The sequence below is a fragment of the Ptychodera flava genome, chromosome 9 (assembly GCF_041260155.1).
Source record: "Ptychodera flava strain L36383 chromosome 9, AS_Pfla_20210202, whole genome shotgun sequence".
NCBI lineage: Eukaryota > Metazoa > Hemichordata > Enteropneusta > Ptychoderidae > Ptychodera > Ptychodera flava.
The window spans coordinates 35,551,445-35,564,682 of record NC_091936.1 but is presented as its reverse complement, the minus strand read 5'-3'; the positions used below and the strand labels follow the sequence as shown (position 1 = coordinate 35,564,682).

General features: G+C 36.9%; 1 long non-coding RNA gene across 1 annotated transcript; it reads left to right on the top strand.

Annotated features, from left to right (window-relative positions):
* The first annotated feature begins 10,362 nt into the window (after nucleotides 1-10,362).
* LOC139140839 (uncharacterized) lies at nucleotides 10,363-11,944 on the top strand. The gene is made up of 2 exons (XR_011554074.1): nucleotides 10,363-11,342; nucleotides 11,752-11,944. It is a non-coding gene; the product is annotated as an uncharacterized lncRNA (long non-coding RNA).
* Nucleotides 11,945-13,238: the final 1,294 nt, after the last annotated feature.

Sequence of the window (13,238 nt, the reverse complement as noted above, 5' to 3'; positions counted from 1 at the left end):
CTATAAAGGCATACATGCAGAGTGAGATGAAGAGCTGAATACTACTAAACTAGGACTTGCGTACATTATATATCCTCCACACATCTGGTATGTTTCAGATCTCAAATTATTATACTCATCCGACTATAACTCCCTAGTTTGGCAACACAAAAGTGGGGTTATACTATCTCCCATACATGTATACTTTAGGCTAATTTATGCACACTTATCAAACACCACTTGAACCAAAGGGCTTTGTCCTATAAAGGCTGGCTACCAAAGGGTTAACAGCAAATTTGTCAAGTTGATCTGAACAACATGATATCGATTGTTTCTACTTACTATCACTGCCCTGGCCTTCCGGTTGATTTGCTGTAAATAGTAGAAGTATCAACACAAAAATAAATTAATAAGTTGCTTGTAAACCTGAAAAACAGGTTTTAGATATAAGTAGTGGGTAACAAGAACCTCTCAGATTAGTTCATGAAATATTTCAGGTATACCCAATCATTTGTCAGCAGATAATTGTTACTGAAGAGCAACTTTCTGAACTTGTTAACAAAATATTGACTGTTACAAATTTTCTACCCCTCCTGTCATCCTTTGTATGGATTAGTTTTTTCCTTACACAGCATGTTTGCCTATTTTCTAGATATCAAAACATATGAGTTCAAAACCTAATCTCAGTCATTTGCTATTACTGAAATATCATGAGATAATAAGTTTATAGATTCAAATTCATGAAGTAATCTATACAAATTGATAGTGAATTCATTGTGAGCAGTAGTAACTCCATGAGAACTCCACTTACAACAGTTAAGCTCATCTGAACCATCAGCACAATGTTGTTTGCCATCACATCGCAATGATGCATCCAGACACGTCAGGTCAGTACACTGGAATTCATCAAGTCCACAACCACCTGGCTTAGATGCTGTTGCAATATGTGTGAGAGAGAGAGAGAGAGAGAGAGAGAGAGAGATTGTTTCATAGAATGTTCGTGATGTGATGTGAACAATATTATTCATCGAAGCAACATTTCTAAGGAACATTAAAAGGTTCAGTAATAGGATAATCTCTTAAAATGATGTGAGTTTTGAAATCTATTAAGAAATAAACAGCATAGTTATAAACTTAGGTGAACTAAGAATGTGGTCTAAAATACAAGCACACTGATTCATAGATATGATTCATTTTCAATTCAAAGTAAAATATCATAGTCCCATTAGCAGTATCATTTGCATGTTACTTACCTCAAAATTAAAATGCAATCTTCGGAGAGTATTTTTGGTTCCCATTATTAGGGCATTTTGTCTTTGAAAGTGTCACTATTAATATCTTTTGTGATGTTCAAGGTGTCTGAACATATATTTGTGGTGCCCATATTTGAGTTGCAACTTTAATTATTTAGTTGTTACAAATCTAAGTTGATCGTTCATTGACAATGTTTGAAAGACATTCTGTGATCACACTTCAGTAACCATTTTTATATAAGCTACTTGATTTCAAACTGTCTTACCAAAAAAAATGCAAAAAAAAAATACAGCTAATGTGTCTTTAAGTAACACAGGCTGTAGAACAACCACAATTGGCATTTTTCTAAGCATTATCACATGTACACATTTCCACTGTAAGAGTTTCAACTGCAACAGGATCTCCCTTTCATCATTTGGTTTTTCTGGGGTTTATATTTTTGGTGGCCTCACATTAGAGAAAACTTGGATGTAATTGTTCAACACACTGAGCTATATTCTTTCGTATATTCAACTTACTTGTAACAGTGGTTACGACGGGAGCTTGTGTTACTGGGGGCTTTGTTGTTCTTGTAACTGGGCACGGTCCATCATCAACTTCTGTGTCATCAATGGCGATATCACCATATCTATCATCGCCATGTATGCCTTCAAAGATAATCTGTCGATACCGTAAAAGGACAAGTTTACGTTGAATTCATGATTTCAATGACCTTGACAGATGCAATCACAGAATATCAATCAGGTCAGTTGAAACATTTATAGACATGAGTTGATGGAGTTATCAGAATTTCAATTACAGGTAAATTATGATATATAACATGAGAAAGGTTTCATTTTTCAAAGTTTGCCAATGTGTGAGACAAGTTGTTATGCTGTCTTTGGATCAACATGCAAAAAACACTTACAATGACTAAAATTTTACTAAGTTGTAAAATGGCATGAATAGAAATATTTCAGTTGAACTTGGGGGATTTTCCTTTGCAGAGGAAGGCAGAGCATAAGAGCAAGAGCCACTCCAGTACAAACACTGGCCCTTCTATGCTAGGCCTGCCGCTGCCAGTTCTCTGACACAGATCACCAATACCAATACCGTGCCAATAGTATACAATGCGTAACATATCAATTTTGTATGGCCATCTATTTGGATTCAACAAAACAATTAATACCGTAAAATTGCAAACAACGATGGAAATAAATTTAATTTATCTTATTATATCCTTCATAAAGTGTCATTAGCGAAGTAACTTCTTTCCCCTTATTCTGCATATGCAGGTCTGCTTACTGTGATTGGTTCAATAGTTCATTACAATGACAATGCCAATGACTTTGACCTACCCAGTATTCAACAGTGGATGTGACTGTGAAGTATCCCTGGTACCAGACATCTCCCTGATCACCTTCTAGTGACCACATCTTTGTCATAGCCTGGTCAGCTGTCTCCATGTACACGTTGAGAGTTTTGACCCCAGCACCATTCATGTTGTACCAAAACTTGAAACATTTGTCTTGGTCATTCAAAAAGTGAAATGAAGCATTATGATATTACAGAGAGAAATATGGAAATGGAATTGATATACCCATTTAGCAAACATGATCTATCATTGTAACAGCTGGCCTGAGAGTATTGATATGTCAATGATCAGTTGTATATTGACATTTTCTGTCATAGAGTATGAATTTGATTGACACTGAAAATAGAAGTGGACTTCTGAATGTACCTGACATCACCTTAGATAATGCTTTGAGGTTTAGCTGTCTTTCATTTTACTCATATGATACTGATTTTACATGGTGACGTGCAGATCTATCATTTCGTTATATATATATGCTGCATGATGTAAACAATCATAAAGAATTGGGCAAAGTTAGTTATCACTTTTTTTTATAAACTTACGAGTTGTTTTGTTTTTTTTAATAAACTTATTGGTTGTTTCGGGTCTTTTTACAAACTTACCAGTTGTTTGGGTTGCTGATAGGTGTTCACTTATAAGCCATGCACGGTTTCCAGACTCACCAACTGAGGTTTCAATGTACATGTAATATCCTGGAGAACACACAATAATAGAGAATACAAATAAATACATGTTACTGGGTTGGCAGAAGGTGCAGTTACTTGAAGATGCTACTGACAATTCAACATACAGTATCATTATTAATTGTTCTTTTGCTAGATGAAACTCCAAGGGTTGCAATTGTATGCCAAATTCACAAAACATACTGGTATGTGAATCCCAGGCATTTGTAAACTTATGCACATTAACAGCATGTTACAATGACTTATTTTCAGTTTCTGTTTCATTCCTATTAATTTGTATCGCCTGACCATCACTGGTTGTTTGTGTAGATGGCTTTGATGAGTCACATCATCTCAAACACACTGCTACTGGGTTAGGATCCAGGTGTCATATGTAGGGCAATTATCAAGCCCAAATTTGTGCATGCATGTATGATCTGGCATGCTATGTAGTTAGTTTTTGCTCCCTTCCAAATTTCATGAGAACAAGTCATCATTGATGACACAGTCCCCACATGTTAATGGGTACTTTGATTGGCTCTGTACATGAAAAAATCGTAATAAAATGGCCGCCTGGCGGCCATATTGGATCGTATCACAAAACAAATTAAAGTGCATATCTATGACATTAGTCAATGTCCTTGTACCAACTTTGAATAAAATCAGTTGAAACATGCCTGAGTTATGGCTCTGTACATGAAAAAATCGTGATAAAATGGCCGCCTGGCAGCCATATTGGATTGTATCACAAAGCAAATCGACGTGCATCTGTATGACACATGAAGTAATCCTTGTACCAAGTTTGAATGAAATCGCTCCAGGCATCTCTGAGACATCTGCGTGAACAGACGGACGCACGGACGGACGCACGCACTGACGCACTGACACACTGACACACGCACGGCCATGACCAAACCTATAAGTCCCCCTGGGGTGTCCATGGGGACTAATAAGCATGTATAAAACATGGTGTATGTCTGCCCATATACATGAATCTGTGCTACAGCTAATTAGATGCACATTTTACAAATATACTTGTACATCTTTGGGTAATATGAGAAAATGCAGGACACATCAAGGCAACAAAGATCACTGCATACAAGTTATATTTTTATTAATGACACTGAACTCACCCGATGGTGTGCCTAGTGTATGATCCACCGTGGGACCCGTATTGTCAGTTGGGCTTGATCCAGCAATTCTGAGCCAGTCGTAGTTGTCATCCAATGCAAACTCATTACTCCAACCACACATATCATTCTCAAAGCTGCACGATCCTTCTGGTTGACAGTGCGTGTCGTCAACAAGCACGTCATCGATGGCGACGTCACCTGCATCTCCACTTCCAGCAACTCCTTCAAATACCAACTACATTGTTGGGAAAAGAAAAATGCACATGTGTTACTGACACCATCCAAGCCACAAAATGATAGAATGCAACATGAGGGTATAATCAGAAACAGAAAAGACACACCAAGGTCTTATTTTGGCAGTCACCATATACATACATTTTATCTATTTGCCAAACACGGATAAAATGGCTATCCAGAAGTACTGAAGCCCTCTGTGGTTTTTCATGATGTGCGACGAGAACATTTAGATTACTAACATAATTTCTAAACTGATAAAAAAAATGAAAGTTCCCATTTCAAACAAACAATGACTTGGTGCCCATTCACAGAGAAACTTAATATATTTTCAATTCAATATATCGTTTAATCATAGTTCTATACTGCGCAATGCAAGATCAGTATCAGTTTATCAATTTATCATTTCTGCTTATCATTTGCAAATTGCATGTGCTATTGATTTATGTTGAAACATTTGAATTTGACACTGATGCCTTACCTTTCCAAACCAAGTTTGAAGTCAGTAACTCTATTTGCATAGAGACAAAATCCTGACGCTCTGAGTCTGGACATATTATCTTAATCTTGACTGCATCCACAGTCAAAATTAAGATGACGCCATCTAGTATAGTTGTAGAGTTCTGACCATAGGCTCTGTGTACATTACATACTTTCAAGTGCATTTCTTGTAATCATGGTGTCTTTGAGGACAATAATTCTAAACTGCACTGTCAAGGCATCTTATGTACATCATATTTCATACTTGACAGCGGGGAATTTATTGTTGAACAACTGAATGACCCTAAGTGCCACAAGTTTTAGTTTTTCTTGTTCATGTATAAACTGGGCATGGTCAACACTTCATAATAGCCAGAGGTGTGAATGTTGATATGCTCAAATGAAAGAGCTGCTTGGGGATTTGTACATACCTGATATGGATTACCACTTGCTTTGGGCAGTAATGGCAGTGTTCCTCTTCTCCATACGTTGCCTTGATCTCCTGACCTTGACCATGATGGTGGAACAAACACCTCAGCTATGTCTCTCTGGTACACGTTCAGTGTACCGATGTCCTTTCCGTGCATATGATACCAGAACTTCAAACACTTCTCAGAGTCTGATGCAATCTCAGATGTCACAAGATGCGCTGTGTCTCCTGGTGATTTGTTGTCGGATGTGTCAATGTATGCAAAATAACCTGTAGGTTAAAAAGGTCTTCATTAGCCACTTTTCATTGTCATAATCCTTCCTCATCTTTACATGTGTTGCTTGCAGCATGCTTGTTCTGACCAACTATCCACCTTTGCAAAGAGTATAATGGCAATTTTCATACTTGAAATTCTTTCATGTTTATGCAATACATGTAATGTAACCCCTCAAGGTTTGCTTGAGTCCGTATGGGCCAGGTACATTATTGCTATTATTTTACAGTTTTAGCAATGCCAGTGATTTAAGAACATAGAAAATATCCGGGATCACAATGCTGGATACACTTATTTATTTATTTATTTATTTATTTATTGGTTTATTTATTTATGTATTTGTTTGTTTGTTTGTTTATTTATTGACACTTTTATAGAGTGGACGAATTACTGGTAAAGTAATTTTTATCGAGCCTCATACACACCTGAAGAAAAGAAAAAGATTATCATTTATAATCTCAGGGGATGACATCACAAAATTCATTGATATTGACATTGACAAAGCTGTAAAGATATTTTATCTTTAGGGGTTTTGTTGGGCCAGTAAATGGAAGTAACTTCCAAACTGATTTCTCAGTCGATACAGTAAACAACGGTTAGTAAAATTACAAGAATGAATGAATGAGTGAATGAAGTTATTTACGAATGAATAAATACCTGTTTCAGTTCCTGTTGTATGATCAATACTTGGACCGGTGCCTGCTGTTTCAGTACCATTGGCACCTCTGAGCCAATTAAAGTCATCAGTGGTATCAGGATTAGTCCAACCACAGAATCCATAGTCAAAGTCACACTCAGCTGCAATCAGTAAACAAAATAAAAGTATGCAATCTAACTGCTGGTTTTAGGCAAAGGATGGTGAATTTGATTATCACCAAGTTCTTTTGATTTACTACTGTTACAATAAATATGTATTTGTTATCATTTAAAAAAAAATTTCTACCAAACCCACAGTATTTGAAATATCAAAAGATGGTTTCATCTGGTAAAACAAAGATTCAGTAGGTAAGTCATTATACCCTGCTTAACATTTGGTGTCCATCTTAAAAAACAAATGGTTACAAATTTGTTGAACAACTCACAGGGTAAACTTGCTGTCTTGATACCACAAAGACTTGCTGTCCGTCTTTATACACCAGACATTGGTCAGAACATATACAATCTTAACCTCCTCATCATCACCCTTTGTATAATATAGCCCAGTCAATTTTTTTCCAGTTTTTTGTCAAAATTTTAAAAATACCGTCAAGGACACTATGTGCTCTCATTTGGTTTGAATTGGTCCATTCAAGAAATATTTAAACCAGGAAAAACAAGAATGACAAGAGCAAATAAGGTCTCCAACTTAGGTACTGGAGGTCATCTTTAGGAACATGCATATCAACTTCTATAGCAATGGGAGAAGCAGATCCTAAATACATAAGCAAATGTCAACAACAAAAAACAGAGAAGGCTTGATAAAAAGAAAAGGTTGGAGTGGGTAAAAAATGCACAAGGGATCTGGTAAAAAAGTAATGCTACATCATCAATCTTCTAGACCCTACCCCCTCCTGAATATCAAATGTTCCACCCCTTGGTATTACATAAGACCAAATGACAGGAAGTACATTTACAACCTTGGAGATTTTTTAATTAATGCCCTGAGTGTTATCATTCTAATGTAAACAGCACTTAAGGTAGTTACAGATAGTGAAATGCCTTACACTGTGGGCGGTGATTACAACATCTGGAATTATCCTGGATCCAAATTTCTCATCAGTTCTTGTATGTCTTACATAGAAAAGTTGCAAAAATTGGTCCAAAATGAAAAAAAAATTACCTCAGCTTTGTTTTCTGGATCAAATTTTCCTACAAATTGATACCAAATATGACAAAATACCGTCAATGACGCTGTACCTTCTCTAATGTGTGGCCAGGTCAGGTAATTGGTTGTTGGCATGGAGTTATTGGTAAATAGTTGATGATGTAGGGGCATGAGGTGAGATATGGACCCAAAGAACCCAAAAGATGATTAAATACATCAATCAAAAAAAATTCTAAGCTACAGTATAAACTGCCTAAAGATAGTTAAATGTGGAAAAAAGGTTAAATAATTCAGAAATAAGAATTAACAGTCCAAAATAGTAACGACGCACTTCCCTACTGACCTGAGTGCATGTGAAATACACAACCTGGCATCTGTAAATTAAATGTATACCAAGTGATCATTTTAAGTCACTTTTAACTGTTTTTAAGGGATATTCCAAAGAGTCCTGTGGAAATGATGAAAAACGCTTATCTGGTCTTGTGTTTGTAAAACCTCATGGCTGATAATTGTCATAGTATTCAAAAGAAATTGAAAGTGAAGAAATTACTGTTTTTTCATGTTATCCTTGTATGACAGTCAGTACAATATGGAACACACAGTGAATAAGTATGCTGTAAATGAAATGGTGTGGCTGCATCCACATGCAGCAATAGGAGTGCCTTTGTCTCTCACCCCTCATTTCCAACCTGTCCCATCCCTGAAAAAATAGTTTGGTCTTATATTTATAATGTTAATAATTTCTGTATTTGTTAAAATGTGCGCATCTTAAAAACTTTTGATCATAACCATTTTCATTGTTTTTTATAGCTGACCAGTCAGTTAACCTGTTTATTTGAATATTTGCGCATTTTTTCTCAATATTTGACATTTTCAGAATAGCTTCTTATTCAATTTGTCATTTTCTAAAAGTTAAAATGCTCCTTTGTGTGGTCAAGCTTCCACAAGCATCAAATGTTGTACTTCATATAGGAAGGTCTGCCTCTAGAGGGCGGGCATCATGAATAGTGTTTGTTAGTTATTTCCTCCACATAAACTTCTGATTGTACTGTAAACATTGAACATGGCCGACGTCCGATTTTCCTGTCTAAAACTTTCACTCATTTTCGTTCATATGACTCTGAAACTCAAGGAAACGATTGGGAAGAAAGAGTTATCTTGAAATATTGTGGTACTCGCCGATATTTTGCAAAATTAAATGAGAAAAAATGGAAGGAAAATGCCGACAGGCTTGCACAATGACCGTTTTCAGACTCAGAGGCATATGATCATCTGCAGATTATGCAACAGGCCATATCACGTGAGGCCATGAGGGGATATCCACGCAACTCAGTACCAAACACTAGCGCACACAGGGTGAGCAGACACAAAGTGAGTACCCCTAACGTCAGCTCAGTAGTCTGTAATAGATCGTAGTCAACTAAGAACCTTGGAGAAAGGCTTACATGTAACACTGTAGCTATGCCACTAAGTCCCTTTTGATTTTTGTCACAGCTCAAAAATCGTTCTCCTACACCTCAACCTGAACCATGAACACCCCCACCAGTTTATGATATGACCCATCACAATGACATAACGTCAACGGATCTTGACAGACGGAAGTATTGACAGACGGAAGTAGTTGACACCAGCATACTGGTTTTCAACTCTAATACCTTCTCTGTCTATAAATAGACACGAGAAGGTAAAAATTATGTTCACAGCCTTCAAATTGTCTCACAACTTATCCTGGGTTGGTGTAGGTCATTTAAGGTCACAAACTGAGAAAATTATCTAAAATATACAAATTTTGGGGTTTCCCAACACTTTGAGCAGAAAATTTATCTAATAACATCTTTCGGGACTTTATACCAAATTACAAAGCTATCAAACAAGGGACTTTATACCAAATTACAAAGCTATCAAACAAGTAATTTTGAGATAAAGTTTTCTTGACCAAAAATGACAATATTGTCTTAAAAATACAAATTTTATATTTCAGGAAAATTTCCACATATGTAACTGTTGTCATCTCTGTACGTCTGTGTACCAAATATGAAAGCTCCCTTGCCAAAGATATCATCTTGTGCCATGCTTGTACAACTTTGCAACAACCTTCCACAAGTTTTAAAGGCAATACCTTAACTTGTTTCAAGGTTTGACAAGGTTGTAAGACATCACAGTGAAAACTTACAATCTTGTACCACGCTTGTGATAATTAAATTGCAAGGTTTGTAACTTCAAGTTTGTCACAAGCACTTCAGTCAAGCCAGGTTATTGCTGCAAATATGCAGCAACACATGATTGACAGATTGCCCACTATTTCATTACCAGGGAGTATAGTGTGTACCATTGCACTTCGTGACCTGTCATATGCAAGCAACACAAAATTGATCTTTCATTTGTATTTATATTCATTTATTTTCGTGACAGACAATCCTCTTGTTAAAATAATAATAACTGGTATATAATTGACACTTCAGTTAAGCTGGCATAACTCGGCAATATTGCATGGATATAAGAGCGCATCTATAGTATACCGTAGTGACATTCATAATAGTAACCTTTGACAATCCGATTGGGTAAATCATGGTTGGATCGACAACTGAATTTTTGGAAAACAAATTTTTAAAACAGGGACTTGTCTGTCTTGCAAGTTACACCTTGTATGTTCTACGAATGATACCAAAATGCAAGCAGTTTCGAACGAAATGTGCGTCTGTTATGGTCTGTACGGACACGTCGTAAACTTTTGTATACTGCAAATCTGTACCGACTGATGAGAACTTTTCATTGTAGAAACAGACAAGTAAATGTCAATGCATTCAATGTTTGGTATAAGCAAGGACCCGCTACTCCCTCCAAGCAGAGTAGTGGCTGTGCTCGAAGCTAGCTAAATATCACATCATAGTAGGCCTATGCCATGGTACGTACATTCAGTCCCTCTAGGCTCTAGGCTCTATCCACAGTGTGTGTCCCATCGATTTCGCTAACAAAATCTCGCCTTCTGATGACATGAATTGAGGTAAAAGGCTTTTGTCCATGTGTTCAGCGTTAGAATTATATTGCCGAGCACAAATTGAGGTTTAGGATTACACTCCATCCCGAGCCGCTGTACGCAAATCAAATGCGCTACTTGCAACGTCAAACACGTCCTGTGTATCCAGCGACGAGGAGCCCAGTCGACATGTTTACACTCTGAGGTCACGGTTCATCAAGTTCAGTTCGCGTATTGATATTGATTCTTCGTGCTGAAAGAATTTGTACTCTCTTTTTAGTCTTTCTGTGGTAAAAATAACCATTTTCATTAAACTAATAAATTAAATGCTATTTTAAGTATGATATATAACGGATTGGTGCAGATGTAGAGTCAATTCCAGCGTTTAAAATTGGAACTACATTATCAATCGCGTAATGATATATAGATATCACTTCCGTTAACGTCATCAGGCTTGATCGGCGCGAAGTTAGATTTTGGTACCATCGGCTGTGTACTTGTGATCAGGGAGTTATCTAGTGGACAATTTCGTGATCTTTCTATGGAATCGCCAGCCAAATGATATCACAGTGTTGGAAAAACGTGTATACAGTACCAGGGACAGACGGAGTTCTAATTTTGTGAACGCGAAAAGCAGTAAAGTTGCTGACTATATTTGTATGTACGTACAGCCACGGTCGTCGTGGAGGGACCGTGGTACAGCACGGAGACGGGAGACCTGCAACCGAAAATCTTCCAGCGTCTGCGAGCCGTTCACAAATGTAAGTCAATGTACCGTCCGTCTGTACATCGCTATTATGTTCTGTAATCCTTGTATTCCTATGTTTACCTACAGATAAATTTTCGTTGAGAACTGATTCATACTGAATTCACTTTCGTTTCACAACAGTTACAGTAACCATGGAGGTGGTACTACCTCCATGCAGTAACTACTTGCTGAGATTTTTGCAGATTGTCGCCGTCGTGTATGTAAACAGCATACGGCGAGTTGTCGGTTGTCGGACATTAAATCATTAAACGATCGTGAATATTTATGCATTTTTCTGCATCAATTTTTCAACTTGACTCTGTCTCATTTTCAAATAATTATTGATTTCTTTCATGAAATTTACAATGTTTGGTCAAACGGTAAAAGACTTACACTCTTCCCTGAACGATTTTATTTTTCAGAATGCATTGCTGGTTCTCTAATTAAAGCCTAAAAGGGACAAGAAATTCAGAAAACAGAAAGCCAAATCGCAGCCTTTGACAGTAATGTAAATATAATGAAACTTCTCAAGCCAAAAGAAATATCTTGAAGACACTTATGTGGCATGAAATGAACATGGCATATAAAATAAATTGTACCACAATTTGAATTTAACCTTTTTATTTCTCTGTTGTCTTTTTATTAAATAATAACTATTTGCGCTGACCATTGTTTCTCGTGAAACTGGTATTTCAGAGCTTAGTTGGATAAAACACATCTTGTGCTGTCCACAGTCTGTCTTAAGATTTGTCAGGTTTTCATTGGCCATGTCTACAAGTGATTTTACAACTGTGTGTACACATCTGAGCTGAACTTATTATATTTTTGGAGAAGATAAAAATTTTGAAACTTGTGGTACAATACAAGAAATTTTGCTGCCTTGCTTCTTTGGTTTTCAATATGTATTCAGTTTTCTTACTATTACTGATCCAGAGCTGACTGTTGTGGAATGATACCAACTTTTGAAGGCAATTTTGCATGTGTAATTTGCAGCAAATTTGCAGTAACATGGAAAATAATGTGCTGTATGGAGTTTGCGGGAAATTTTCAGTAACATTGAAATTAATTTGGCGGAAGTTGCTGCAAGGATTGTGCCGCAAATTTGCTGCAAAGAGTTTGCAGCAACATTGCAGCAGGGAGTTTGCTGCATATTTGCAGCAAGTTCACAAGAAACCTAATTTGCATCTGAAAAATGAATCGCCGGCTTATTTGCAGAAAAGTTTGCTGCAAATTTACTGCAAAGCTTGCGGCAAATTTGAAGTAATAGTTTGCGAAAGGCCTAAAATTTTGGTAAGGTAATTGAAATTGAGATCTGTTGATGTAAGAGGTAAGTTTTAAGTCCAACGATGTACTTTGGATTTTGGGTAGGGTAGTTCAAATAGAGGTTTGGTGATGAGAGCCATATTCCAGCCATAATTGAGGACATACTTTGTGTACACATACTCTCTAGCATGTTGTTGTCTCATTCTTGATTGCCAAACCTACACTCGTAACACATACAATATTGGTTCTTTTAATAAATAATGAAGTCACTGTGTTATCAAATCAGTCAAATCTGGTTAATATCCCGCAAATGTGGCACTAAGTGCCTGTGGCATGATGACCCCAACTGGGCTCAATACAGTTGCCTATGGCAATGGGCAGCAATAATGCTGGCAATGAAGCAAAGGCTTATGGGTAATATACAACCTTGATACAACCTTGATAGATGAATATACCAGCAGACACACATAGTGTTCCACAACCTTGTTAAAAGCTTGTAATTCTCAACCTTCCACTTTCCTGAACCTTTTGAATTGTTACAAGCTTGTAAGATTCAAACTTGTCCACGCTTGTGTAAGTTTCATGTCAAGCGTGTTGACAAGCTTGTTAACACGGATGTGACAAGGTGGAGAGTCATATGGTCTGT